Genomic DNA, 27,090 nt, shown 5'->3' on the forward strand with positions numbered 1-27,090 from the left:
TTGCTTAACCATGCGATTGGCCTGTCTTGGATCCTGCTTCAGATTTTCCTAAATTCTTTCAAACAAGCAGCATCTGGTCTCAGATAGCCCCATACCTCTCGTTAAGTAATACACTGAAACAAACACAGGGAGGCAGCCAAAATGAGGAGACAAAGAAACAGGTCCCAAATGAAAGAACAGAACAAAACTGTGGGAAAAGAACTAAGCGAAATGGAGATAAGCAACCTAACAGATGCTGAGTTCAAAATACTGCTTATAAGGATGCTCAATGAACTTAGTGAGGGCCTCAAGAGCATTAAAAAAGACCAGTCAGAAATGAAGGAGGCACAGTCAGAAATGAAGGGAGCACTAACTGAAATAAAGAATAATTTACACAGATTCAATAGTAGAGTAGGTAAAGCCAAGAAGCAAACCATTGATTTGGAATACAAGGAAGCAAAAAACACCCAATCAAAACAGCAAAAAGAAAACAGAATCTAGAAAAATGAGGATAGTGTAAGGAGCCTCTGGGACAACTTCAAGTGTGGCAACATTCGCATCTTCGGGGTGCCAAAAGGAGAAGAGAAAGAACAAGAAGTCAAAAACCTATTTGAAACAATAATGGCAGAAAACTTCCCTAACTTGGTGAAGGAAACAGACATACAAGTCCAGGAAGCACAGAGAGTCCCAAACAAGATGAACCCCAAGAGGCCCACACCAAGACACATCATCATCAAAATGCAAAAGGTTCAAGACAAAGAGAGAATCTTAAGAGCAGCAAGAGAAAAGCAGTTAGTCACTTACAAGGGAGTTCCCATAAGACTGTCAGCTGATTTCTCAAAAGAAACTTTGCAGGCCAAAAGGGAGTGGCAAGAAATATTTAGAGTGATGAAAAGCAAGAACCTACAACCAAGATTACTCTATCCTGCAAAGCTGTCATTTAGAATCGATGGCCATATAAAGAGTTTCCCAGACAAGAAAAAGTTAAAGGAGTTCATCACCACCAAACCATTATTATATGAAATGTTGAAGGATCTTTTTGAAGAAAAGGATAAAATATATGAACAAACAAAATGGCAATGAATACATATCTATCAGCAATAGAATCTACAAACAAAATGAACAGGCAGAACAGAAACATTCTCATAGATACAGAGAACATTTTGTTGGTTGCTAGATGGGAGCGGGGTTGGGGTAATGGGTGAAAAAGGTGAAGGGATTAAGAAGAACAAATTGGTTGCTAGACTGACAAACCTCAAAGAGAAGGGGGTTGGGGGTGGGAAGAAATAAACCAAAGCACTTAGGCATAACCAATGGACACAGACAACAGTGTGGGAAAAGGCAGGAGGAAAGTGGGAGTGGGGAGGAGAGGGTCAATGGGGGAAAAATGAGGAACATCTGTAATAAATTCAACAATAAAGATTAAATATATAGCCCTGGCCGGTTTGGCTCAGCGGTTAGAGTGTCGGCCTGCGGTCCGGAGAGACCCGGGTTCGGTTCCCGCTAAGGGCACGTACCTTGGTTGCAGTTTGTCCCCGGCCCTGGTTGGTCGTGTGGGTGGCAGCCACTCGATGTGTCCCTTTCACATCGACGTTTCCCTCTCTCTCTCTTCCTCTCTCTCCCTCCCACTCTGTCTGTACAAAAAATGGAAAAATGTCCTCAGGTGAGGATAAAAAAAAAAAAAGATTAAATATATATATATATTGTACAACCATCATTGCTATCAAGTTCCAGAAATTGTCCATCTTCTCAAAAAGAAAATATATATTTAAAAATTTTTCTTAATCCTTACCCGAGGATATGTTTATAGATTTTAGAGAGAGAGGAAAGGAGAGAGAGAGAAACATTGATGTGAGAGAGAAACATTGATTTGTTGCCTCCCATAGGCACCCTGACTGGGAATATAACCCACTACCCTTTTGGTGTACAGGATATCGCTCCAACCAACCGAGCCACCCGACTGGGGTGCTAAAAAAAATTTTTTTTTTTTTTAATCCCCCCCTGAGGACATACTTTTCCATTTTTTGTTCAGCTAGAGCGGGAGGGAGAGAGAGGAAGAGAGAGAGAGAGAGAAACATCGATGTGAAGGGACAATCGAGTGGCTGCCACCCACACGACCAACCAGGGCCGGGGACAAACTGCAACCAAGGTACGTGCCCTTAGCGGGAACCGAACCCGGGTCTCTCTGTACCGCAGGCCGATGCTCCAACCGCTGAGCCAAACCGGCCAGGGCCAAAAATTTTTTTATTGTGGTATAATATACATACCAAAATGTGCCATCTTAATCCTTTTAAGTGTCCTATTATGTGTCCTTAAGCACATTCACATTGCTGTGCAACCGTCCCCACCATCCGTGTCCAGAACTTTCCACCTTCCCAAACTGACACTCTGCTCCCATTAAACACTGACCCCCCATCCCCCCTTCCTCTCCCCGGCCCCTGGCTCCCACCATCTACTCTCTGTCTCTATGGATCTGACTCCTCGAAGGACTTCCTATGAGTGGAATCACACAGTATTTGTCCTGTGTCTGGCTTATTTCACTGAGCATAATGTCCTCAAGATTCGTCCACAGTGTAGCCAGTGTCAGAGCTCCCTTCCTTTTTAAGTCTGAATTCCATCGTTGGATGGACCACGTTGTGTTTATCTGTTCATTCAGCCTCGGCCTCTTGGGCTGTTCCCACATTTTGGCTGTTGTGAAAAACACTTCTGAACATGCATGTGCGGGTTTTCGCTGGAACCGTGGGTAGTTCTTTGGGGAATTAAATGAGAGCGCGCTAACCAGTCCCTGTGGACGGGCATCTAGGCTGTTTCCACTTGCGTTCTGCCATTGCAGACACACAGCAGTTGGCGCTCTCACCAGCTCTGCACCTTGGCTGAGCAGGTCACTCCATGTCCCAGCACATCCGTTTCTCCACCTGTAACATTGGGCTGATAATACTTCCTCCCTCATAGAATTGTGGGAAAATTAAATGTGAAAACTGTAATAAAGGTCTTGGACTAGGGCCTGGACAGAGTAAGTGCTCAATTAACGTCTGTCCTCCTGGGAAGTTCGGAAGCACTTTGCTCTTCTGCCCCCTTCGGAGTGTCAGCTTTGGAAACTCACAAGCCAGGAGGCAGCTGGCTGACTGAATGTTGGGTAATAGGGAGGAGAAATCATGGCAGGGGGTGTGAGTTGGCATTTCACAGGGGTTACCAGGGCCCAGGCGGCCACGTGGGTCTGGCACACATGAGGGAACAGTCACTCGCTACCCCGTGTGCCTTCAGACGGGCAGTGTAGGCATGCGCCGAGGCAGGGAAGTGGCAGCTGAGAGTCACTGGATGTTATGAGCCCATTTGCCTCCCCTCACAGGCAGGAGCAAGGGCACATGTGGGGACACACATGCCACAGTGACATCTGTACCATGTACCTCTTCCATCAGACCCAGCCCATCAACCCCAGAAAAGCAGCTCTGAGAAGCAGCCAGTGCTGGACACAAGAGAGCGAACGAATCTGTTACTTGGTCTGTTTATTCATTCACGTGTGCATATACTAGGCACTTACTGTGTGCCAGACACTGTCCTAGGTGCTGGGACTCAGCAGGGAAAAGGTTAGCTGGTTGTAGTCTCAGTGTCTGGTGGCTCATACTCCCGTTTGACAGATGAACAAACCGAGGCTCAGTGAAGGGCAGGGACTTTCCCAAGGTGACACAATTCTAGCAGGAGAGACAGACATTGAACAGGTAAACAACCCCTGATAAATGCATGGATTGTTACCAACTGAGGATTGGGCCTGAGGAGGAAATGGAAAGGGGCACAGAATAACTGGGTGTGTACTCAGATAAGGTGACCAGGGAAGGCTCCTCAGTGGAGACCACATTTAGGCTGAGGGCTCAGGGATAGAAGAAGCTGGGGGTTCAGTCAAAAGTTTGGGGGACTTCCAGTGAAGCTGGCGGTGTCAGTAAACGCGGTGCTCACCTCCTCCCACAACCACATAAGAGTTACAACTAGACTACAGAACAGCCATCATTAAGAACCGTCTGAAGTCCAGCCGAAAGAAGCCTAACAGCTAAGGACATGTTAAGACTGGCAGGAGGGGTGGAGACCGGGAACTGGCTGTCCCCACACCATGTGGCAGTTAAGAATCAGGAGGGATATCTGGGCTGTGGAGGGCCCCCCTGAGGAGCAAGGGGTCCCAGACCCACACCAGGGCCCCAGCCTGGTGTTTCAGTACCAGGAAGAGAAGTCCCCATTACTTCTGCCTGTGAAAACCAGTAGAGATTGTGGCTAAGATGGAGGGCTCTAGAGTTCCTCTTTTTTTCTTTTCTTTTTTTTTTATCCTCACCCGAGGACATCTTTCCATCTTTTGTCCAGATAGAGTGGGAGGGAGAGAGAGGAAGAGAGAGAGAGATAGAAACATCGATGTGAAAGGGACACATCGAGTGGCTGCCTCCTCCATGACCCAACCGGGGCTGGGGACAAACTGCAACCGAGGTACACGCCCTTAGCAGGAACCAAACCCGGGTCTCTCTGGACCACAGGCCGACGCTCTAATTGCTGAGTCAAACTGGCCAGGGCTTTTCTTTTCTTTTTTATGTTAATCCTCACCTAAGAATATTTTCCCACTGATTTTAGAAAGAGTGGAAGGGAGAGAGAGGGAGAGAGGGAAAAAAACATCAATGCAAGAGAGACACATCCATTGGTTGTCTCCTGCATGACTCCAACCAGGGCCAGGGATCAAACCTGTAACCCAGGTACGTGCCCTTGACTGGAATCAAACCCGCGACGCTTTGGTCCTCAGGCCAATGCTCTAACTGCTGAGTCAAACTGGCTAGGGCCCAGGGTTTCCTCTTAAAGGGCCCATGCACAGACTTACTCAGACTCAGAGCCGCTCGAAAGGTGCCAAGGATATACAGGGAGGAACTGAATTGTCCAGCGAGAACTGGAGAGGCAGCTTTCTATCAGACAGAAGTGCTGGCAGAGGCCATTGTTCTTTTGCTGAGCCCTCTCCCCACAAAGCTGGCAGACAGTAATCGTATCTGAGTCTCCATCAGCCTGAGTGACACCGTTTGTCCCCTCTGGTGTTTTCCTGAGACCCCATCCAACTTGCAGACCCACTCAATCCCTTTCCATACAAATGGTCTGTCTTGGCTCTTACTGTGGACTTTCCTAAAATCTCTCAAATAAGCCACATCTAGCTTCGGTGTGCCATGTACCTCTTGCTAAGAGGTCCCAGGCTTGACACCAGTAGCAACTACCTTTGTTTGAAACTTGGCCTCTCCAAGCCCAGGATAAGTAGCAGCCATCTGCAGATGACTTTGAGCTCAGGCGCAGTGTCCCCAGTCAGACCCTGGCCTGCACCTCCCAGGAGGCTCCAGAGCCAGCGAACCAAGTGGACAGCTTCAGACCATGCTGCAGCACCACCCAACCACCTCCACAAGTGACACACTCAAGGGGCAGACTCAGCAGGCACGAGAGCACCCCCTGATCAAGCCAGTCTGCTCCATGAGGTCAGCCCCTGTATGCTGACCCTCCACAGTGGTTGTGAGCAGTCCTTGCAGCCCATTGGCCTGGGGGTAAATCCCTCCCATTGACCTACCAGCAGCAATCAAGGCTCAACTACAATAGGAGAGTACACATAGCCCACACAAGGGCTGCACCCAAAGTGCCCAGCTCGGGTGACCAGGAAGACCGCACCACTGGACCCTACAGGACATCTACCATATAAGGCCAAGGAGACAGAGCAGCTCTATGTAATACATAGAAACAAACACAGGGAGGCAGCCAAAATGAGAAAACAAAGAAACATGTCCCAAATGAAAGTACAGAACAAATCTCCAGGAAAAGAATGAAACGAAATGGAGATAAGTAATCTAACAGATGCAGAATTCAAAACACTGGTTATAAGAATCCTCGATGATCTCAGTAAGAACTTCAATAAAGAGATAAGAAACATAAAAATGGAGATAGAAAACATAAAAAAGGACCAGTCAGAAATGGAGAATACAATAACTGAAATGAAGATTACATTACAGGGAATCAACAGTAGATGAACCAGAAAATAAAATCAACAACTTGGCAGATAAGGAAGCACAAAACACACAATCATAAAAGGAAAAACAATCCAAAAAAATGAGGCTAATAGAAGGAGCCTCTGGGACAACTTCAAGCGTACAAACATTCACATTATGGGGGTACCAGAAGGAGAAGAGAGAGAATCAGAAATTGAAAACCTATTTGAAAAAATCATGTCAAAAGAATTTCTTAACCTGGTGAAGGAAACAGACATATAAGTCTGGGAAGTACATAGTCCCAGGCAAGATGAACCCAGAGACCCACACCAAGAAACATCATAATTCAAATGCCAAAGGTTAAAAACAGAACGCTGGCTGGTGTGGCTCAGTTGCATGGAGCATCATCCCACACACCAAAAGGTCGTGGGTTCAATTCCCAGTCAGGACACATACCTACATTGTGCGTTCGATCTCCAATTGGGGCATGTATGGGAGACAACTGATTGATGTTTCTCTCTATTTCTCCCTTTCCTTTCTTTCTAAAATCAGTAAGCATATCCTTGGGGGAGACTTAAAATAAAAAAAGACAAAGAGAGAATCTTAAAAGCAGCAAAAGAAAAGCAGTTAGTTACCTACAAGGGAACCTTCCATAAGACTTTCAGCTAATTTCTCAACAAAAACTCCGCAGACCAGAAAGGACTGGCAAGAAATATTGAAAATGATAAAAAGCAAGGACCTACAACCAAGATTACTCTACCCAGCAAAGCTATTATTTAGAATCGAAGAGCTTCCCAGACAAGAAAAAGCTAAAGGAGTTCATCACCACCAAATCAGTATTATAAGAAATGTTAAAGAGTCTTCTTTAAGAAGAAGAAGAAAATAAAAAGAAAAAATATGAATAATAAAATGACAATAAATACATTTATCTATCAATAATTACTTTATATGCAAATGGATCGAATGCTTCAATCAAAAGACATACGGTGGCCCAGTTGGTTGGGAATCATGCAGTGCACTGAAAAGTTGCCGGACTGACTTATGGTCAGGGCATATGCCCGGGTTGCAGGCTCAATCCCAATGTGGGGCATGCAGGAAGCAACCAATAGGTGTTACGCTCTCACATCGATGTCTCTCTCTCTCTCTCTCTCTAGAAATCAATAAACTATTCTTTAAAAGATAAAATAAAAAACGACATACAGTGGCTGAATGGATAACAAAACAAGACCCTTACGCGGTTTATAAGAAACCCACTTCAGATTGAAAGACACATACAGACTGAAAGTAAAAAGATGGAAAAAAAACAGCAACGATACTTCAGGCCTGGCTGGTGTGTCTCAGTTGGTTGAGCATTGTCCCATGCACCAGGAGGTCCTGGTTTGATTCCTGGTCAGGGCACATGCCTCAGTTGTGGGCTTGATCCCCGGTAAGGGGTGTGTAGGAGGCAGCCAATCGATGTTTCTCTCTCATTGATGTTTCTATATCTCTCTCCCTCACCTTTCCTCTCTCTGAAATCAATATAAAATCACTTAAAAAAAATACTTCAGGAAAATGGAAATGAAAAAAAAAATAGCTGGGGTAGCAATATTTATACCAGACAAAATAGACTTTAAAACAAAGGCTATTAACAAGAGATAAGGACGAGCCCAGCAATTCCACTTTTGGGTATTTATCCAAAGAAACACCAAACATTAAATTGAAAAGACATATGCACCCATATGTTCATTGCAGCATTATTTACAATAGCCAAGATATGGAAGCACCCTAGGTGTCCATCAGTAGATGAATGGATAAAGAAGTGGTACATGTATAGGTACAATAGAATATGACCCAGCCATAAAAAAGAATGAAATCTTGCCATCTGCAACATGAATGGACCTGGAGGGTACTGTGCTGAGTGAAATAAATCAGACAGAGAAATACAAATGCCAGATGATTTCACTTATATGTGGAATCTAAAAACCAAAATAAATAAGCAAGCAGAACAGAAACAGATTCATAGATACAGAGAACATTTTGACAGTTTCCAGATGGGAGGATGGGTGGAAAAGGTGAAGGGATTAAGAAACTGGTAGTTACAGAATAGTCCAGGAGATGTAAAGTACAGCATAGGGAATATGGTCAATAATATTGTAATAACTATGTATGATATCAGATAGGTACTAGATTTATCAAGGTGATCTCTTTGTAAGTTATAGAAATGTCTAATCAGTGGATTGTACACCTGAAACTGATATAATATTATACCTAAACTATAATTTAAATTTTTTTAAAATATATTTTTAAAAAACAGTTTGGGAAACAGTGTGTCAGGCAACTGACACAGCCTGTGCAAAGGCTCTGGGGCAGGACCATGCTGGCATGTTGGAGGGAGAGCGAGGCCCAGGTGGTTGCAGCAGAGTGAGCAGGGAAAAAAGGAAGGAAGTGAGGGGAGGGAGGGGTTGGGGCAGGTTGTGCAGGGCCTTGCGGGCCATGTGGAGGAAAGTAAACTTTATTAAGAGAGCACTGGAGACCTGTGGAAGAAAGACAGGACCCAGTGACCTGATATTCTGATTCATGTTTTAAAGAGAATTCTCTGGCTCCATGTGAGAACAGGCTGCCAAGTGCAATTCATTCATTCATCCATCCATCCATCCATCCATCCATCCATCCATCCATCCACCAATTCATCCATCCATCCATCCATTTCCCTGGGGGCAAAAGCAGCCACAGAAGGATCTAAGCAGAATAGGGACAGGATAGGGTTTGTGTTTTGAAATGTTCCCTCTGGCTGCTGAATGGAGGATGGAGTGTCAGAGTGAGAGGTAGGGATGGAACTTAAGGAACTGGGCGAGAACTGAGTATCTGAGAGAGGCCACCTCTGCCCCTTGTGCCCCAGGTCGGTTCAACTTTGTCGCATCCTGAACATTTATTACTTCCCAAAGTTACCCTGGGTCAGGCACTAGCAAGATGATTTGGAGGTGTCCTCTTCTCCTTACGATTCCCCAAAGTCCTCCCAGTGACGTGCAAACATAAACGTTGAGGTTGGAACACCAGGCCTAGACTTGGAAAGCAGCCAGGCATAGAAACAGCCCCCACTGTGGTTGGCAAGGAGCACCGTCCTTGGCAGGCCCAAGTGGGGGGAAGAAAGTGGGGGCCAGGTGTGGGGACTCCCCTCCTGATGAGAGTCTCAAGCCCATCTGTCCCTGTGTTCATTTTGTTTTATGCATACCGCCACCATGTGGGGGCGTAACTGAGGATGGTGGATGCCAAGGCTTTGACAGCTCTGAGGATAGAACTCAGGTGCAAGATGCAGCCAGGGTATCTGCCAGATATGGAGGGCAGAGTTGGAACCAACCCTGGAGCTGGGTCTAGAGATAAAACAGAGTCAGCTCCAGACCTGAACTACAGGGAGGGAGGCCTGGAGAGGCCGATGTCAACTTTGGCCAAGCACTGCTGCATGCTGGGCATGTTACACGTACCACTTGGCACAATCCACAGAACAACTCCACAAGGGCAGGAAAGCGAGGTGCCTAAAGTCGTACAGGGAAGATGCAGGCCAGCCAAAATTTGAACCCTGATCTGTCTGAGTCCAGGATCTATCCTACTGTCCTTTCCAGGAGGGTGTAGGGGGTTTTCTCTGAGCAGAAGCAGCCCCTTAATCTCGGGATAGCAAACACGTGACACACAGAGCTCAATATTCTATTCTTTGGCCCATGACAGGCATCACTAATCGATAATAGAACTCTCCCCAGGAGACAGGACCCAGGCATCACCAATTAATTGCAGCACCCTTTCCCTGCAGAACTGGGACACAGGTTCAGAATCCAGTACTGAGCAGCTTCCATAAAGGAGCAGGTGTGCAGTCGGAATTGTGAGGTGAATACAGGCTGACAAAGTTTCTTTTATCTTCCACATAGACAACCTTAAGCCAATTTAATCCCTTCCCTGTTAAAAATCCCTTTAGTTTCTTTGCCCCAAGGATGAAATCCAAATTCCTGGCCCTGTCTTTGACCTTTCTGTTCCCTCCTGCCCTCCCTCCATACCATCTCTTAGCTCTTTAGAGAGCTCCCCCAAACCAGCCACTCTGGCTAAAGTCTTCCCCACATGGACCCTTCCTTTATGTTACTGTGCTTTTGTTTCTTTGTAGCAATTGTGAAGATCTTCAGTCATCACCTTTACTGCTCAGTGCGCCCGCCCCTCCCCTAGGCAGGCATGTGGTATACAGGGTCTGGAACCTGGAATGGGCTTGCTGGGATCCTCACTTCCAACTCCAAGAAGAATCTGATGGGCTCAGCCTATGCCCTGGTTCGGCGTCTTTAAAAAAAAAAAAATTAATTAATTTTTTTGTTACAGATGTTTCTCCTTTTTTACCCCATTGGCACCCTCCTCCCCACCCCACCCCCACCCCGTCCCCAGCTTTGTTGTCCATGTCCATTGGTTATGCATACATGCATATAAGTTCTGTGGTTTATCTCTTCCCACACCCCCGACCCCTCTTCTGAGGGATGACAGTCTGTGCCCTACTTCCATGTTTCTGGGTCTACAGTATTCCTCAGACTGTTATGTTCATTATATTCCGTATATAAGTGAGATCATGTAGTATTTGTCTTTTTCTGCTTGGCTTATTTCATTTAGGATAATACTTTCCAGGTCCCTCCATGTCGTCTCAAAGGATAAGAGATCTTTCTTTCTTACAGCTGCATAGTACTCCATTGTGTATATGTACCACTGCTTTTTTATCCATTCATCTACTGATGGACACTTGGGCTGTTTCCAGATCTTAGCTATTGTAAATAATGCTGCTGTGAACATGGGGGTACATATATTCTTCCTGATTGGTGTTTCAGGCTTCTTAGGGTATATTCCTAGAAGCGAGATCACTGGGTCAAATGGCAGTTCAATTTTTAATTTTTTGAGGTAACACCATATTGTTTTCCATAGTGGCTGCACCATTCTGCATTCTCACCAGCAGTGTATTAGAGTCCCCTTTTCTCCACACCCTCACCAACACTTGTTGTTTGATGATTTGTTGATGGCGGCCATTCTGATAGGTGTGAGGTGATACCTCATAGTTGTTTTAATTTGCATCTCTCTGATGATTAGTGAGTTTGAGCATCTCTTCATATGTCTCTTGGCCATTTGTATGTCCTGTTTGGAGAGGTGTCTATTCACCTCCTCTGCCCATTTTTTAATTGGGTTCTTTGTCTTCCTTTTGTTGAGTCTGGTTCGGCGTCTTAAGACAGAAAGGTGGGGGTCAGATTATGAATGAATGAAGCAGAGGGTGCTGTGTTAGTAGGATAGAGGGTCAGGGTAATTCTCAGATGTCCACGGGCTGGGCAGACACCCCAGATGGGTTATGAAAGCAACAACAAAAACAATAAGAAGAACTAATAATAACAAATCATAGCTAATATTACAATTTTAAAATTAAAATATTGTGTCTGGCTGGTGTGGCTCAGTGGTTGAGCATTGACCCATGCACCAGGAGGTCACTGGTTCGATTCTGGTCAGGGCACATGCCCAGGTTGTGGGTCCGATCCCCAGTGGGGGGCATGCAGGAGGTGGCCAATCGATGTTCTCTCTCATCGATATTTCTCTTCCTTCCTCTCTCTAAAAATCAGTAAAGAAAAAAATTTAAATATTGTTTGTATTTGGCAGATGGGGAAATTGAGGCAAGGAGGTGGAATGCAATGTGCCCAAGATCACACAGGGAGTACTCATCTGTTCACTAGAAACCTCCCTCCCCAGGAGGAGATGCATTCTTTCAAGATCTGACCAATAAGAGAACTCCTCCGATATATATACACATAATACTCAACAGGAAATGAGAATCCCTTCCTCTGGAGGCTGAGCCTGGCCTTCCTAGCTCCTGAAAGGGCCCCAAGGGCAATTCCCTCCCCACAGCATCTCAATCCTTTGTGACCTTCATTCACTGTTGGCCTGGCCCCAGGAACACGTAGGGCTTCAACTCCGGAGCAATTACTTTCTCTTTGTGCGTACTCTGCCCCAGCAGCTCTGGAGGGCCGGCACCAACAGCTGTGGGTGAAGTTTGCGTGTGGAGGACAGGAAGTATCTATCTTTATATGCTGACATTAACAAGCCTCTGTCATACTGAAATGGCATTTTATTTCTCCTAATAAACGAGAATGTATTTTTTTTAGCTCTTCCACCATCACTTGATTCTCAAGTTTGAATTGTCTGAATGCTTAAAACACTTCTGACTACATCAACACATTTGAACATTTTCCTCTCCTGAATGAGAAAAGCACAAAAAAGGAGAGAAAGCCCGGCCGGGTGTGGTTCGGTGGATTGAGCATTGTCCCATGGACTGAGAGGTGCCGGTTTGATTCCAGGTCAGGGCACATGCCTGGTTTGCAGGCTCGATTCCCAGTAGGGGGCGTGCAGGAGGCAGACAATTGTTTCTGTCTCTTCCTTCCTCTCACTCTAAAAAAAATAAAATAAAAACAGAATTTTTAAAAGGGGGGGGAGTGAAAACATTTTGATTGTATTAATAGGAGTATGGAGTACAAAAATAGAGAGGTGATTGTGCCACTTTCTCTGCTTGGAACCTTGCTAAGAGGAGTGTGTTTAATTCAGAAAACTCTGATAAACTGGAGCATAGGGAGGAAGCAGGTGGGACAGTGTAAACCGTGTCATTCATTTTTTCATTCAAAAGCATTTATTGAGCACTTAGTGTGTTGGGCAGTCTAAGGTGCAGGGTTGCAAGTGTGAAAGAGCAGAAAGCAAGCCCCACCTTCCTGATGTGGAGAATGTGTAGGGAACAGAAGGTAAGCAGTTAATTACATAATTAACCATCACAGTTTAAATATAAAGCCTTGGACACGGGAGGGGAGGGAGCCCAGAGGGGAACCTCATCTGATTTCTCAGCTGTCCTATTAAGGATGAAAAGCAAAGCAAGCGAGCAGGAAGAACATTTCTGGCAGAGGAACAGCAGGTGCAAAGGCTGTGAGTTGGGGAGGAGCTGGGTGTGGTGGGGAGCAGAGAGAGTTTGGCTGGGCATTGTGGATCCTGGTGAGGGGGTAAGTGTTACTCTGGGAGTCCTGGAAGTTTCTTGAGAAAGCTCAGATTTGGAGCATATGAGGAGTAATCAATGGACCAATAATTGAAAGAAAAAATATTCATTGGATAAACATTTATTATTATTATTATTGTTATTAAAATCCTCACCCAAGGATATTTTTTCCACTGATCTTTTAGAAAGAGCAGAAAGGAGGGGGAGAGAGAGAGAGAGAGATGATCCATTGGTTGCCTCCTGTGTGTGCCTTGACTGGGGCCGGGGATTGAACCTGCATCCCAGGTAGCAACCCAGATACTTGCCCTTGACTAGAATCAAACCCATCACCCATTGGTCTGTGGGCCAATGCTCTAACTGCAGAGCCAAACCGGCCAGGGCGGATATACATTTATTGAGCATCTGCTGTGTGCTAGACTCAGCTAGGTGCTAGGGCCACAGGGGCAACCAAGATAGGGGATAGTGCCCTTGTTTTTACAGATGAGGAAACCAAAGAGCAAATAGACAACATGGATTGCCCAAGGCCACAGAGATGCCAAGTGGCAGGTGTGTCTGACTCTAAATCCTGAGAGTCATCTGTTCCCCAATTCGAATCCTTGGAGTGAAAGCTGAAGAGCTTCCTGGAGGAGGAGGAGAGAAAGGCAGTAGGGAAGGAAGAGGGAAGAGGGAAGAAAGGAGGGAGACTTTTTCTGAGCAACCTCCAGAGAGTAGGAACAGGGCCAGAAGAAGGAGGTGAACAGGAGACAAAGACAAACAGATTAAAAGAAAAACTAACCCTTGGCATAATCCAAAACCAAGGCGGCTCTCCCACACAGGGAATGAGGGTACCATTGCTAGAAGTATGTAAGGTCAGTCTGTGTCAGAGAGGGGTTTCCACTCTGAGAAATCCCCTGACCTCCCGGGCCCCTCATCTCTCCAACAGCCTGTGATGGTAGGGCAGAGGGGACCCCAACCTGAGACTCCACGGCAGCCTTGGCTGAGCATGACTCAATTCACAGAGACCTGGTTTCCAATCCAGCCTCCGCTGTGGGGACCTAGGCTGGTCTTCAGCCTCTCTGTGCCCCACCTGTAAAATGAAGCTATAACAGCACACACCTCCCAGGAAAAACACTGGGAACAGTGTCTGGAACAGAGAGTGCACTCTGAAAATGCTGTTTTTGGTAACACTTCCAGTGGAAGCCACCAGAGGGCACCTGTGAGCACTTGAGTCGGTCCCCTTCCTCCTCCGCCCACCCTCCAGGGCTCCCACTTCCCTCAGGGTAAAAGCCCAAGTCCTCCCTATGCCCACAAGGCCCTGTACTGCCTGCTCCCATCCCCTCCCTGTCCTCACTTTCTTCCTCTCTCCCCTTTGCTCACACTGCTCCAGCCACATGGACCTCCTTGCTCTTCCTCCAACATGCCAGGCACAGTCCTGCCCCAGGACCTTTGCACTGACTGTCCTGCTGCCTGGGATGTTCTTCACCCACCACTTTCAGGCCTGTGATGTTCCAATGTCACAGTGAGGTCTTCCCTGACAATCCTATTTAAAAATGCACCCCCGGTCCTTCCCCTCTCCTGCTTCATTACCCCTAGCTCTTCTCACCATGGATTTATTCATCTGGTTTCATGTCCATCTCTTCTGTTAAGAAGTCAGCCTAGGATTGTTGCCTGTTTTGTACCCTACTGTATTCTCAGTAACTGGCATATGGTAGGTGCCCAATAATTATCTGTTGGATGCATGGATAAATTTAGAATTAGCTGAGTCAGACCTAGGGTCAAAAGACCAGCCCTGCCTCTCCCAAGCTATGCGAACACCAGTACATCCTTTTCCACTCTGAGCCTCAGTTTGTTTGGCTGTAAAATGGGAAGAAAGCACCTGTTTTACTCCTGGGGAGAATTCATGCTGCTCAGCTGCACGGAAACTCTCAGCCCACAACCGAGCACACAGCAGATGCTCATCAGATGGAAGTTTCTGTTGTCTTGTGTCTATGACCTTCCCCCTTCCCTCGGCAGCCTGTTCCTAGCTCAGAAACCAATATTTTGGTTTCTTTCTGTTCCAAGAAAAGTTATGTTCCCTTGCAGGGGTGGAGGACGTCGGGCCCGCGGTCTGTATAAGGCCAGCCAAATCAATACCAGCTAACAACACATGCCTCACCAAATGAGCCTGAGCAAATATAGCGGCTGATTTTTAAGTTGATAATTTTTTTTTTTTTTAATCCTCACCTGAGGATATTTTCCCATTGCTTTTTTTCCCCCCTTTATTCATTTTTAGAGAGAGAGGAAGGGAAAGGGAGAGAGAGATAGAAACATTGATGAGAGAGAACATTTATTGGCTGTCTCCTGCATGCGTCCCACTGGGGGTTTGGCCCATCAACCCGGGCATGTGCTCTGACTGGGAATCGAACCAGCAACCTCTTGGTGCATGGGTCGATGCTCAACCACTGAGCCACACCGGCCAGGCTCCCATTGCTTTTTAAATAGAATGGAAGGGAAAGGCGAGAGAGAGAGGGAAACATCGATGCGAGAGAGACACATCGATTGGTTGCCTCCTGTATGACTCCCACTGGGGCCAGGGATCAAACCTGCAATCCAGGCATGTGCCCTTGGCTTGGAATCAAACCTGCGACCCTTCAGTCTGCCGACCAATGCTCTAACCACTGAGAAAACCGGCCAGGGCTTAAGTTGATAATTTTGTATGGCCTGCAAATGATGTTATAAATATCCCACTGGCCCTTGGCAGAAAAACGGTTCCCCACCCCTGCTAAAGGACAAGGACAGTGACACTAGGTTGGGGGGGGGGGGTCCGTGTGCTGTTTCTGAAACACTGTGAGTCTCTGGGGTACAGGAAAAGCACCCCCCTTGAGGGCCCCAGAGAGCCAGGCACCCGGAGAGAAGCTTGATGGGTAATTGGGACGCAAGGCGAGCAGATTTATTTAGCACTTCCCGTTTTATCTTGCACGACATCTCTGCTGCCAGGATCCCACTCGCAGCCGCATAGTTGGGTGGGAGCTGCAGAGGGTGGCAGGTGGAGGGCTAAGCTCTAGCACTGCTGGAGCCACCATGCCCACTCTGTCCTGGCCAAGCTGCCCCCTCCTCGAGGATGGGTTTCCTTTGGAGGTGTGAAATAACACTACAGTATCCAGTAAGTGCCTACTACGTGCCACACACTTTTCTGATAACTGCACATGGTTCAAGGCAACTAGAAGCTGGTCTTTGACGTTTGCTCCTGGTGAAACACACAGTGGACAACACAGGCTGGCTAAAACTGCTGGGCAATGCTTGCTGCTCAACTACACTTTGGGAGAATACCATGCACACAAACTACAGATGGGTAAACTGAGAACATCTTTTTAACCTACTGGAGTAGAAAACACATCTTTAGATTTAATTATGGTTGTCTAGTTATGGGAGATGTCACTCTGACCCCACATCAGTTAGGACAATCTGTGCCTCACCCCTGAACCCCCAGCTTACAGCCTTCTAGCCCTGCCCAGAATAAGCCCGTTCCCCTTCATCCACCTCTTTGGGTGCTCCCCTCCACCCCCCTGTAGCTGTGCTGCAGTCTATTCCCAAGATGCATCTGGGCACAGTATGCAAATGAAGTGAGTTAACCCTTTTTGCGCTCAGGAAGGTCCCACACCAGCAGTGTGCTTGGCTCCGTGGGATGGGTTATAAGCTTCCTGCCCATCCGGGGCCCCCAACCCAGCTGTCACAGTGACTTAAGTAAGACCAGGGGCTGTGAGCTGGAAGAGTCAGTGGAGCCTCCTGCAGGTGTCTCGTAGGTGTTAGGGAAATTGTGGAAGGAGAGACAGGATAAGCCTGAAGTAGGCACAGCCTGGGAAAATATCCAGAGGTAGGGCCCAGAGAAAGAAAGGGAATGGCTTCTGCAGTCAGGCTGATCTTTGTTTCAGACTTGTCCCTGGGCCAGTGATATCACCTCACAGAGCCTCTCGGCTTTACTGAGATATAATTTACACATCACACAATTCACCTGTTTGAAGTGTATAATTCATATTTTTAGTATATTCTCAAATGACCATCCACAATCTAATTTTAGAATATGTTCATCATACCTAAAGAAATCCCAAAAGGATCCATTGCCTAATCCTAGATCATGGAGATTTATGCCTATGTTTTCATCCAAGGGTTTTATAGTTTTAGCTTACATTTAGGTCTGTGATCCGTTTTGAGTTATTTTTCACACATGGTATGAAGTAAGGGTTCAACTTCATTCTTTTCCATGTGGATATGCAGTTTTCCCAGCACCACTTGGTGAAAAGACCATTCTTGCCCACTGAATTGATAACCTTATTGATTATAGATGTGAGGGATTATTCTGGACTCAAATTCTATTCCATTGACCTATATGTCTCTTCTTTTTTTTTTTTTTTTTTTGGTACATGTCCCTAGCGGGAACCGAACCCGGGACCCTCTGGTCCACAGGCCAATGCTCCAACTGCTGAGCCAAACCAGCCAGGGCATATATGTCTCTTCTTATGCCAGTACTGCCGTGTCTTGATGACCATAGCTTTGTCATAGTTTTTTAAACTGGGATGTGTGAGCCCTTCAACTTTGTTCTTTTACAAGATTGCTTGGCTATTCTGGGTCCCTTGAATTTCTCTACGAATTTTAGGATCAGCTTGTCAATTTCTGCAAAAGAAGCAAATTGGGATTTTGATAGGGATCGAGTTGAATCTGTAGATCAGTTTGGGAACTATTACCATCTCAATGGCACGTCTCCTGATCCATGAACATGGGTTGTCTTTCCATTTACTTAGGACTTCCTTCATGTCTTTCAACAGGTTTGTAGTTTTCATAGTGTAAGTTTTACACTTCTTTTGGTAAATGCACTTCTAAATATTTTATTCTTTTGATCAATTGTAAACGGAATTGGTTTTCTTAGTTTCATTTTGTTTGTTCATTGCCACTGCATAGGAAATAAAATGGATTTTTGTATATTGATCTTGTATCCTGCAGCCTTGCTGAATTTGTTTCCTAGTTTTAGTTATTGAGTGAATTCCTTAGGATTGTCTATATACCAAATTATGTCATGTGTAAATAGAGATTGTTTTACTTCATCCTTTCCAATCTGGATGCTTTTTATTTCATTTTCTTGCCAAATTGCCAGGTTATAACTTCCAGTAGTTTTGAACAGAAATGGTGAGAGCTGACATCCTTATCTTGTTCTTGATCTTAGGGGGACAGCATGCAGTCTTTTTTTTTTTTAACCCCCACCCAAGGATATTTTTCCATTTATCTTCAGATACAGTGGGAGGGAGGAAGAGAGAGAAAGAGAGAAACATCAACGCAAGAGGGACACATCAATTGGTTGCCTCCTGCACAACCCCGACCAGGGCTGGGGAAAAACACAATCGTGGTAACTGCCCTTGGTCAGAATCAAACCCGTGACTCTTTGGTCTGCAGGCTGATGCTCTAACCACTGAGAAAACCGGCCAGGGCCAGTCTTTTTCCATTAAGTACTATGTTAGCAGTAGTGTCTTTTGTCTGGTTGAGAAAGTGCCCTTCTATGCCCAGTTAGCCGAGTGTCTTGTCATGAAGAGATGCTGAACTTTGTCAAGTGCCATAGTCACGATCTGAATCCAGTCTCCTTCACTCCAGAGCCCCAGCACTTACCTGGCACAGTAAATCAGGGGATTCCTAAAGGAGCCCCCCCATGGAACCCAGTTAAGAGCTGGTGTTCAGCAAATGGGGTGTTCCCATGTGCCCCTTTTCTCTTTAGCATTTGAAGTGGGGAGAGAGGGAGAGGCAGAGGCAGAGGCAACCATGTTTAATTTGAAGGAATGTATGATGGTGGAATCTCTGGCATAGGACAAAGTTGTAGGAGGATGTGTTAGACCTGTCTCCCAGGGATTTAGGCTGGGTGCTAGGCAGACAATCCTGAACTTGGTATAAGGAGTCCAGTTTATATACAGTGTTGGGCGGCTGACGGCTCACCTGGAGTGGTCTCAACAAAAACACACTGGAGCTAATTACCAGGTTCTGGGAGACACTGGGTGAAGGGGGTGGGCAGGCTGAGCTGGAAGGGAAGGAGGAGGAGACTGGGAGAGCTCCCACCGCTACCCCCAGCAGAAGATGGAAATGTTTATTAACTGAACTTTTCACCCAACAAACAATGAGTCACACCCAATGCTTGCCAGGTGCAGAGGTTGGCAGAGACCCAGAGCCCACCAAGCCTCATCTATGAATTCTAGTGTTTTCCACAGTGTGGAACTTTGAGGTTTTAGCCATGCCCCCTGGGGAGAACATTCTCTCCTTGGTTCTCTTCAAGCTCTGGCTTGCACAAAGTCTTGGTTTGGTGTTACTGAATCCTTAATGCCTTTCTGACACTTGTCAACTTCCTGGGGCTGCCTGGAGGCCAGGACAATATCAGACTAGAATGTTCTGTTCTCCTTGTATTGATTTTTATGGTCACCTGGCTAGCCATCCTGTCTTTGCCACTGACAGTGGCCACATTTATCAAGCAGGCCCTTCTTGAGTCTATACTTGGTGCCAGGTGCTTGACGTTATGTATTTCACTTCACTCTCCCAACAACCCTAGGCGATAGAAATTGTAACTATCCCCCACTTACAGATGGCCCAACAGAGGCACAGCTAGAGTAGGGAGACAGGCAAAAAATAAGCAAACTGGCCAAGATACAAAGTCATTCCAAGTTATAATAAATAATCTGGTACCAAAATAAAAGGTGAGGAGAATCCAGCCTTGAGAAGAACAGGAGGAACAGCATCCTAGGCAGAGGGAACAGCCAGTACAAAGGCTGTGAGGCTGAACTGTGACTGATGTTTGTAAAGAACACTGAAGAGGATGGTATGGGTAAGCAAGGGAGATGGGTGGAGGAAGGAGAGGATGTGGACAGGTCATGTAGGACCTTGTGAGCTTCACTAAAGACTTGGGTTTTTACCTGGAGTGAGATCTTATCTATCTCTTCCGCTGGACTATTAACTCCTGGAGGGCAGGGATTTTAAAAAAATAAAAATTTTTAAAATCCTCACCTGTGGATATTTTTCAATTTATCTTAAATAGAGTGGAAGGGAGAGAGGGAGGGAGAGAAAGAGAAATATCGATGTGAAAGAGACACATCGACTGGCTGCCTCTGGCATGACCCTGGCCAGGGCCTGGGATGAACCAAAACCGAGGTAGAACCCACGACTCATTGGTCTGCAGGCCGATGCTTTAACCCTGAGCCAAACTGGCCAGGAAATTTTTAACCTGTTTTGTTTACTTCTGTGTCCCAGACCATAAAACAGCCTGGTACACAGATTAATAGCTTGAAGGGATGGGTTCCCTGGGCATACACTATACCATATTTTACACTCATTTTCCTTTGCTGCTTGGAAGAACCCCGTCAGGTAGATGTGGTTGTCCCCTTTTTACAAATGGGAATAGTGAGGCTCAGAGTGATTTGTTCAAGGTTCCTTCCCTAAATAGGTGGCAGAGCTAAGGCTCATGCCATGTCCATGAACCTGCAGTCTCATTTCACTCTGCCTCCATCAAGCATGCAAGGCTTTAGCACCTACTGTTTATGGAAAACAATGCTCAGAGTTTGTGGGACCATCCCATTTGATCCTTCAAAATGGGGCTGTATCCCCATTTCCTGGATAAAAAATCCAGAGTCAGATTGTTGATGGCTAGATGAGGGTCATGTAGCTGGGAAGGACAAATAGGCTTGGCAAACCTGGCCGCTGCACTGGCCGCTGGGAAACTCCAAGCTTAATTTAGGTTCCTTGTTTAATTATTCATTATCTCCTCTCTCTTCTCCTATTTATGACTTCCGCCTTCTCATTTTGTTCCCCGGTTAATGCCTTTTGTTTATATCTGCATCTTTGGCCTGGAATGAATGAATCAACGATTTTGGAGGAAAAAAACCCTCAAATTCTAAACCTGAGTTCCTTTGTGTGTATGCTGCCCTCTCCAGATACATACCTTAAAGAAATAGAACTATTTCAACATGTTTAGAAAACAATGATTCCACGTGCAACCTTATTTGGTGTCTGAGCACTCACTTCTCCCACTGTAATCCCTTTATTTTTATTTTTGTCTTGTTTTCTCATTATCCCATTTTCAAGCACCAACTACAGGCTAGGCAGGCACATTGTTATAATTCATCCTTACACTCTCCACGTGAGCAGGGGCTATAGCTTTGACCGATTTCACAGATGGGAAACTGAGAATCAGAGAAAGAAACCCAGTTTGCAGGTGGAAAAACCAAGGCTCAGACCCCCGCACAGCTTGCCAGTTCCTGAGCTGGGTTCCTGTGGTGGTTCGTCCTGACTTCAGGGCAGCTGATGATAACTAGATGGGATGATTGTAAAGTGCTTATTCTGCAGGAAATGCTCCCTCATCCATACCCTCATTCATTCGACCAATACACAGGGATCCCCAACTCCGTGGAGTCACACCCTAGTGTGACTAGAATTAAACCAGGATGGTGGATTGAGAATGGAGCATGAGGTGGCTGGTGGCCCAGGCCAGGGAGGGCTTCTCTGAAGAATGGGCATATGAGCAGAAACTGGAAAATCTTGGAGGAAAACTATTTCAGACAAAGGAACAGCATGGACAAGGGCCCTAAGTCAGGAGTGAGCAGTTTGTTGTAACTTGAAGGGACCAGCTTGTTAGGAGCGTGGAGCTCTGGAGACAGAGTGGTGGGTGCGAATGCGGAGAGTTGGCCGCATTTTACTCGAAGGGCACTGGAGAGCTTTGGCAGAGTTTAGAGCAGGGCATGGCAGGTACCATGGCCTTTATGCCAAGTGCCCTGGGGCTCACGCGCAAATCGGTGGCCAGAGCGGTCTGTCGCGCTAACGCCGCCACCCACGTGTCACGCGAAGCCCCGTGCCCCACGTGCTCCCGCGGCCCTTTAAACGCCCCAGGCCACGTGATTCAGCTGCGCCGCCTCATTGGCCGGGGGGCGTGGCGGCTGCGCTGCCGCGCGGCTGCGCAGTAACGCGCGCAGATCGGCCCCGCCCCATTGCTGCTGGCGGCGGCGGCTCTGGCGGAAGGGATGACGTCACCGGCTGGAAGGGGGCGCGCGAGCCGGCGCGAGGGGAGCGCGAGCCGCAGTGAGTGTCCTCGCGCCGCCCGCCCGGCAGCCCGGCCGGCGCGCGCATGCCGCGAGCCGCTGGCGCTCGGGCTCCGCTCGGATCCCATGTAACAGCCAGGATGTGAAGCAGGGCAGAGCCGGGGGAGCCCAGCCTAGCCAGCCTCCAGGTAAAGAGGAAAAAAATCCTGAATTACCCTAAAATTGCAGGCGCTCCAGTGGGGGTCTCTGAGGCAGCGGAGTGGGCAGCGCGCCGGCTTTGTGCTGGGGAAGCTTGCACGGCCATTGTGCTCGGAGGACGCTCCGCTGCAGCCGGCTGCTTGCCCAGTCGCTGCACCCGGCCAGCTGTGTCTGAACAATGCCCCCAAGGGCCGGACTGGGCGGGGGCTACGGGGAGGTTCGGCGGGCAGGGCAGGGGGCTTCGCCGCGGCGGGGGAGGGGGCTGGGCTGGACTCGCCCGGAGCGCGGCGTTGGAAGCTGCCCAGTGCCGCCGGCTGCACCACCCGGGCTGCGGGCGGGGCGAAGGCGCGCAGGGGGACGTGCAAGTGTGGAGGGGATGCTGGCCCCCGAGGCACCGGTGAGGGACCCTGGGCAAGTCCTGGAGGCAGGGGGCGCTGTGCTGGGGGTGGGAGGGGGGTGTGAGAGCGCCCCGGAGTGGAAACCAGCCCGGGACGGGTGGCTCCAGGTGGGAGTGAGGGAGGACCGGCAGGTGCGCCCAGGTTGGCTGCTTTGCCCGACGCCTTCCCTCTCCAGTCTCCATCACCTGGACACCCTCAACTCAGTGCCGTCTCCCTCGAGCGCCTTCCTGGCCTCGTCTCTCCCTGGAAAGGGGAGCGCCTCTCCATCACCCTGGCCTTGCCCCACCCTTCTGCCGCCCTGGCGTCCCCTTCCAGCCCCCAGGGCGAGGCGAGGCTTAGCCCCCAGCCCCAGGGACTCTGGCGGGGGGGCGAGAGCTCGCCCGGCACCCGACCTCCCCTGGGCGCCGGGGGTCCCGGGAGAGGGGAAGCCGCCCCTAGATCCGCCAGCCTGGAGGGTTCTGGACGCCCCTGGAGCCCCCTGGGGGCTGGGAGGGGGAGGGCCAGTGACGTCACCGGGGGCGGAGTCATCAAGACGAGGTTGAAGGGGGCGTGAGGGGGATGGGGGTTACTCGAGGGGAGGCTCCCGGAGTTAGAGTGCCCATGCCCCGGGCGCAAGGGTTTAGGCTAAGCTGCGGCCAAGTTCACTGCTTCTTATGGAAATCTTGCAAATTCAGGACCCCTTCTTAGTACTTACCCCCCACAAATTCAGTACTTACCAGTACGAAAACCCCCTAAATCGGAGAACTCCGCTTCAGCCGCTTTATTTCCAAAATTCTCAAATCAGGGAACACCTTGCAAACTGAATTTTTTTAGCTACCCCCCCCCCCCAATCTGGAACCTCCTCCTAAGTGACCCTTTCCGTATTTCAAATCCTCTTAAAGGTCCTTAAATATGCAGCTTTTGAGAGGCCCCTTACTCTGCAACCCTTCTTCCAATTTAGACACCCCCTAGGGACCTATTCCCCAAATTAGCAAACCTCCCCAGCGCCTCCATCTGAGGGGCACCTCCCCTCCCTCTCACATGCTCAGCTGGGATTCCCTCGTTTCCCCATTCTCCATCAGGGGGAGTTCCCACTTTGAGCATGAGGCCCTTCTGCCGCTGGTCAAACCCCTGAAAAAACCAGCATGGGCAACTGGGCTGGTGAAGGGGGATGTCTGAGGTATCCTGGTTGGGCGTAGGACTCTGAGAAGCAGGACAAAGTCGAAGGGCTCTGGAGGGTCCCTCAGTGGCCTCCATCCATACTTTGTTGCCGGGGTTCTGGACGTCTCTCGATATCCCCCGTGTTGTTGTCCCTGAGGTGCAGGGGGCGAAGCACCTCTTTGTTTGGGGCATATTGCTTCTTCCTCGGAGCCACTTGCCGCCTTGAGGAAAGGAAGCCAGTCCTTCCCGCTACTCCTATGATACCAGCTGCTGCAGCTGAAGCTTTTATTAATGGCTGAGGAATCCAGTGGATTCTGTCATTTGCATAGCTCCCCTCCCCCTCCCAGGGTCCCTTTCCTTTGTACCCCGCTCCCCCTGCCAATCTCGCCTGCCTTCTGTCCTTCATATCTCTTCTTCCTCTGCCAGTTGATACTTTGGCTGAGTATGGCACGCAGCTGGGGCTAGGGGCGCTACTTCCTTTGCCCCCAGATCCCACAACTCACCAACTTGGGCCTATGTCTTCCGCTGGTCTCCCCTGCCCCCCAAGATGCCCTTGATTGGGCATCTTTTGTTGCTTGTGCTGCCTGCTGTCTGTCCAAATCTCCATTCTTCCTCTCCAGAAAGCTTTGTTCTGCCCTATCCCCTGGGCCTTGGAGTGGGGAGGTGAGGGCACCTTCACCATGACAGTGCACTTCTTCATGGGGCCCAGTCCCCCCAGCCCCTTGGGGGATGCCACCCGCCATACTCTCACACTGAGAGTTGGTATAATTGGGCTCAGGCAAACAAATCGTCGTGGGAGACCTGGCCTGCCTGGTGAGCTCATGCGTTTTTTTATTCTTGCCACCTGGGCCGGTGACACAGACCCTCCAGGGGGTGGTGGGGAGGGGCGGAGGGGGGACTGGTGCTGTCAGGTCAGTGGACTTTGATATCCTGGCCCACTCCCTTTGGGAGATGGGGAGTGGGTCATTCTGGTGTGGCCCAGGTGTGGCATTGGAGGGCGTTGCTGAGGTGATGGGCTGGGCTCCCCAGGGAACCCTCTTTCAGAAAGGTTCCTCTCAAGCCCCTGAGCTAGGCCTGTGGTGGGTGCCAAGAGAGGATCGTTGCAGGTGCCTGCCTGCTGCCTGCTGCCTGCTGCACAGAAATCATGGTCCATTGACCATGCTTCTGGTCTTTCCCCCTCTGAGCCCCCCCCTTCTCAGGGGATTCCGGGCATTTCTCATGTCTGTGGCTCCACTTGGAGACAAGAAGCGTTTTCTCCCAACATTGGGGCTGTGGCTCAGGAAGCAGGTGGAAAGGGAGAAACTCCCTGGATGTCAGGGATTAGTGGTAGCATCTGGGTAGATGATTCTGGAGCCATTACTATCCACCCTTTTTCTTCTATATTTGGGTCACACAGAGTATGGGGCTCTGCCTGACATTTTCCAGACGTGGGCCTGGTCAAGGAGACAAATCCACCTCTGCTGGACAAATGGATTTCCAAGGATGACTCAGTTTCCCATTCTGTCTTCTGGGTCAGTACTGAACAGCATTTCACAGGTGTTAGAGTGCAGCGCAGACTTCCAGCAGTTGCTCCAGTATCTGGGCACCAAGAGACCTGTGGCTCTGCTGATTATTCCAGTGGCTGCATGGCTTGAACGATGGGCAGCGAGTGAGGTAGTTGGGGAAGGACGTGCAGGGATAGTGTGACTGAGGCACAGCATGGCATTTTTACCCAGGTGCCCTCTGCCCTGTGTTCACCTGCTAACCATGACTTTAGTACCTACCGCAATTGTGCGTGGGGAAATATAGGGGGAGCGTGGAAAGAGTTTGGAGTAGGGAGGAAAACCCTAAAAATAAAAATGGATATTTATAAATCCAGCAGGTTTGGGGGAATAATTGACGAAGCTTAATGTTTTCAGCTGAGAGCAATTTCCCCCACCCGACTGCATTAGGCTCCATTTGTGGAGTCATTCGGAGCCAGCTGAAGGTTCTTGAAGAGTGTGGTGGGCTTGACGGGCACCTTGAAGGCCGTGCTCTTTTTGCAGGGGTCTCGGGCTTCTGGAGGGACACAGGAGGCCTAGGCAGGGGCACTGAGACACCAGGGTCCCTGGCTTCTCTTCATCCAGGGCAGCCTCCTGGTACACCCTCCTGTGGTGGGCATCCCCTTTTCCAGAATTTGCAAAAAGAAGGATGTCTGTCTCCCACAAAGCAGGTGCAGGCTGTCCTTGCTCTGTCCTTCTGTGCAGCAAAAGATGTCCGGGGTGGGGTATTTGGAGAGACCCCCACCTGCCCACCAGGCAGGGTGGCTCAGCCTTCAGTGGGGACATTAGGGGATGAGATGAAGGCGTCACTGCTGTGCCTGTACAGGATCCACGTGCCAAGCCGACAAAAACCCACCATAAGTGTGTGGACAAAGTCACATCATTGCCTGTATTAAGGAGAACCAGGGTTCGAAGACTTTTCAAATGGTTTTCAAATTTTGTCATATTCCCATCTGATCGGGAACCAGAAAGCTGCTGGCTTACAAGGTGGGGAAGATAGGTGCTGCGTGGGAGTTGAGGTTCAAGTGCGTGCTATCCTATTACAAGGATGACAGACAGACAGCCCAGAGACAGGCAGATCTTAGCTCTGAGATACACAGGAAATAGTGACACCTGGTCTCCTAGCCCCAAGGTTCAGTTTGTCACCTCCTCTGTCTTTTAGAAGCTCAAGGGTACTGAGTATAATATGTGGGTTTACTTTTTTCCCTTCAAGAAAATAAAAGACACTTAAAAAAAGGAAAAAAAGTCCTCACGTACCATTTGTGTCTTGTCTCTGGCTGATATTTCTGAAGTGGTGTGTGTGTGGGGGGGTGTGCATGGGGAATGTGAAAAAATCAATTGGCTTACACTTCTGCAAAGGCGAAAATTAGTGAGCGGGTGGGACTGACTCACGGACAGGGCTGGACTTATCATTGCTTTATTTCTGTCTTCCCTTTCCCCCCTCCTTTGGGGAGCTGCCGGTCCCCAGGCCTGGCCAGGGTGGACCTGGGGGTTGGTGCTGTTTGGCTTGGCTTTGGAATCCCCTCTTTTCTTTCCCAGAAGTAAGGCACCCCTAGAGTTTCAAGGCCAAAGGGATCCCAGACCTGAAAATTCTCCCAGGTTTTTGTCCAGTATCCCTTTTGGTTCCTTCTCAGTCCCATGGATTCCCTCTGGTGGGGGGCTTCGAGCCTGAGTTTCTGGGTTACAGTGACCCCTCCCACCAAATGTCTGAACTGGAGCCGAATTGTGAACATCATTTTTCTTTCCAATGGGTAGACTTTCTCCAGAACTCCCTGGGTGGTGCCTATGACTTTTGAGGGTTTTTTTTTTTTTTTTTTTTTTTAATCTTTTCTGTTAGCC

The 27,090-nt window shown here is 48.4% G+C and overlaps 1 protein-coding gene across 2 annotated transcripts in view; it reads left to right on the forward strand.

The window, feature by feature from the left end:
* The first annotated feature begins 22,043 nt into the window (after positions 1–22,043).
* The window catches only part of PTPRS (protein tyrosine phosphatase receptor type S), a 99,489-nt gene continuing 94,442 nt past the window's right edge, over positions 22,044–27,090 (forward strand). The window contains exon 1 of one of the 2 annotated variants that reach the window (XM_036239758.1): positions 22,044–22,183. The gene's annotated coding sequence lies outside the window, so the exon portion shown is untranslated. The remainder of the gene's footprint in view (positions 22,184–27,090) is intronic. The other variant, XM_036239751.1, reaches the window with a different exon arrangement.

This window comes from Molossus molossus, unplaced genomic scaffold, assembly GCF_014108415.1.
Source record: "Molossus molossus isolate mMolMol1 unplaced genomic scaffold, mMolMol1.p scaffold_m16_p_4, whole genome shotgun sequence".
Lineage (NCBI taxonomy): Eukaryota > Metazoa > Chordata > Mammalia > Chiroptera > Molossidae > Molossus > Molossus molossus.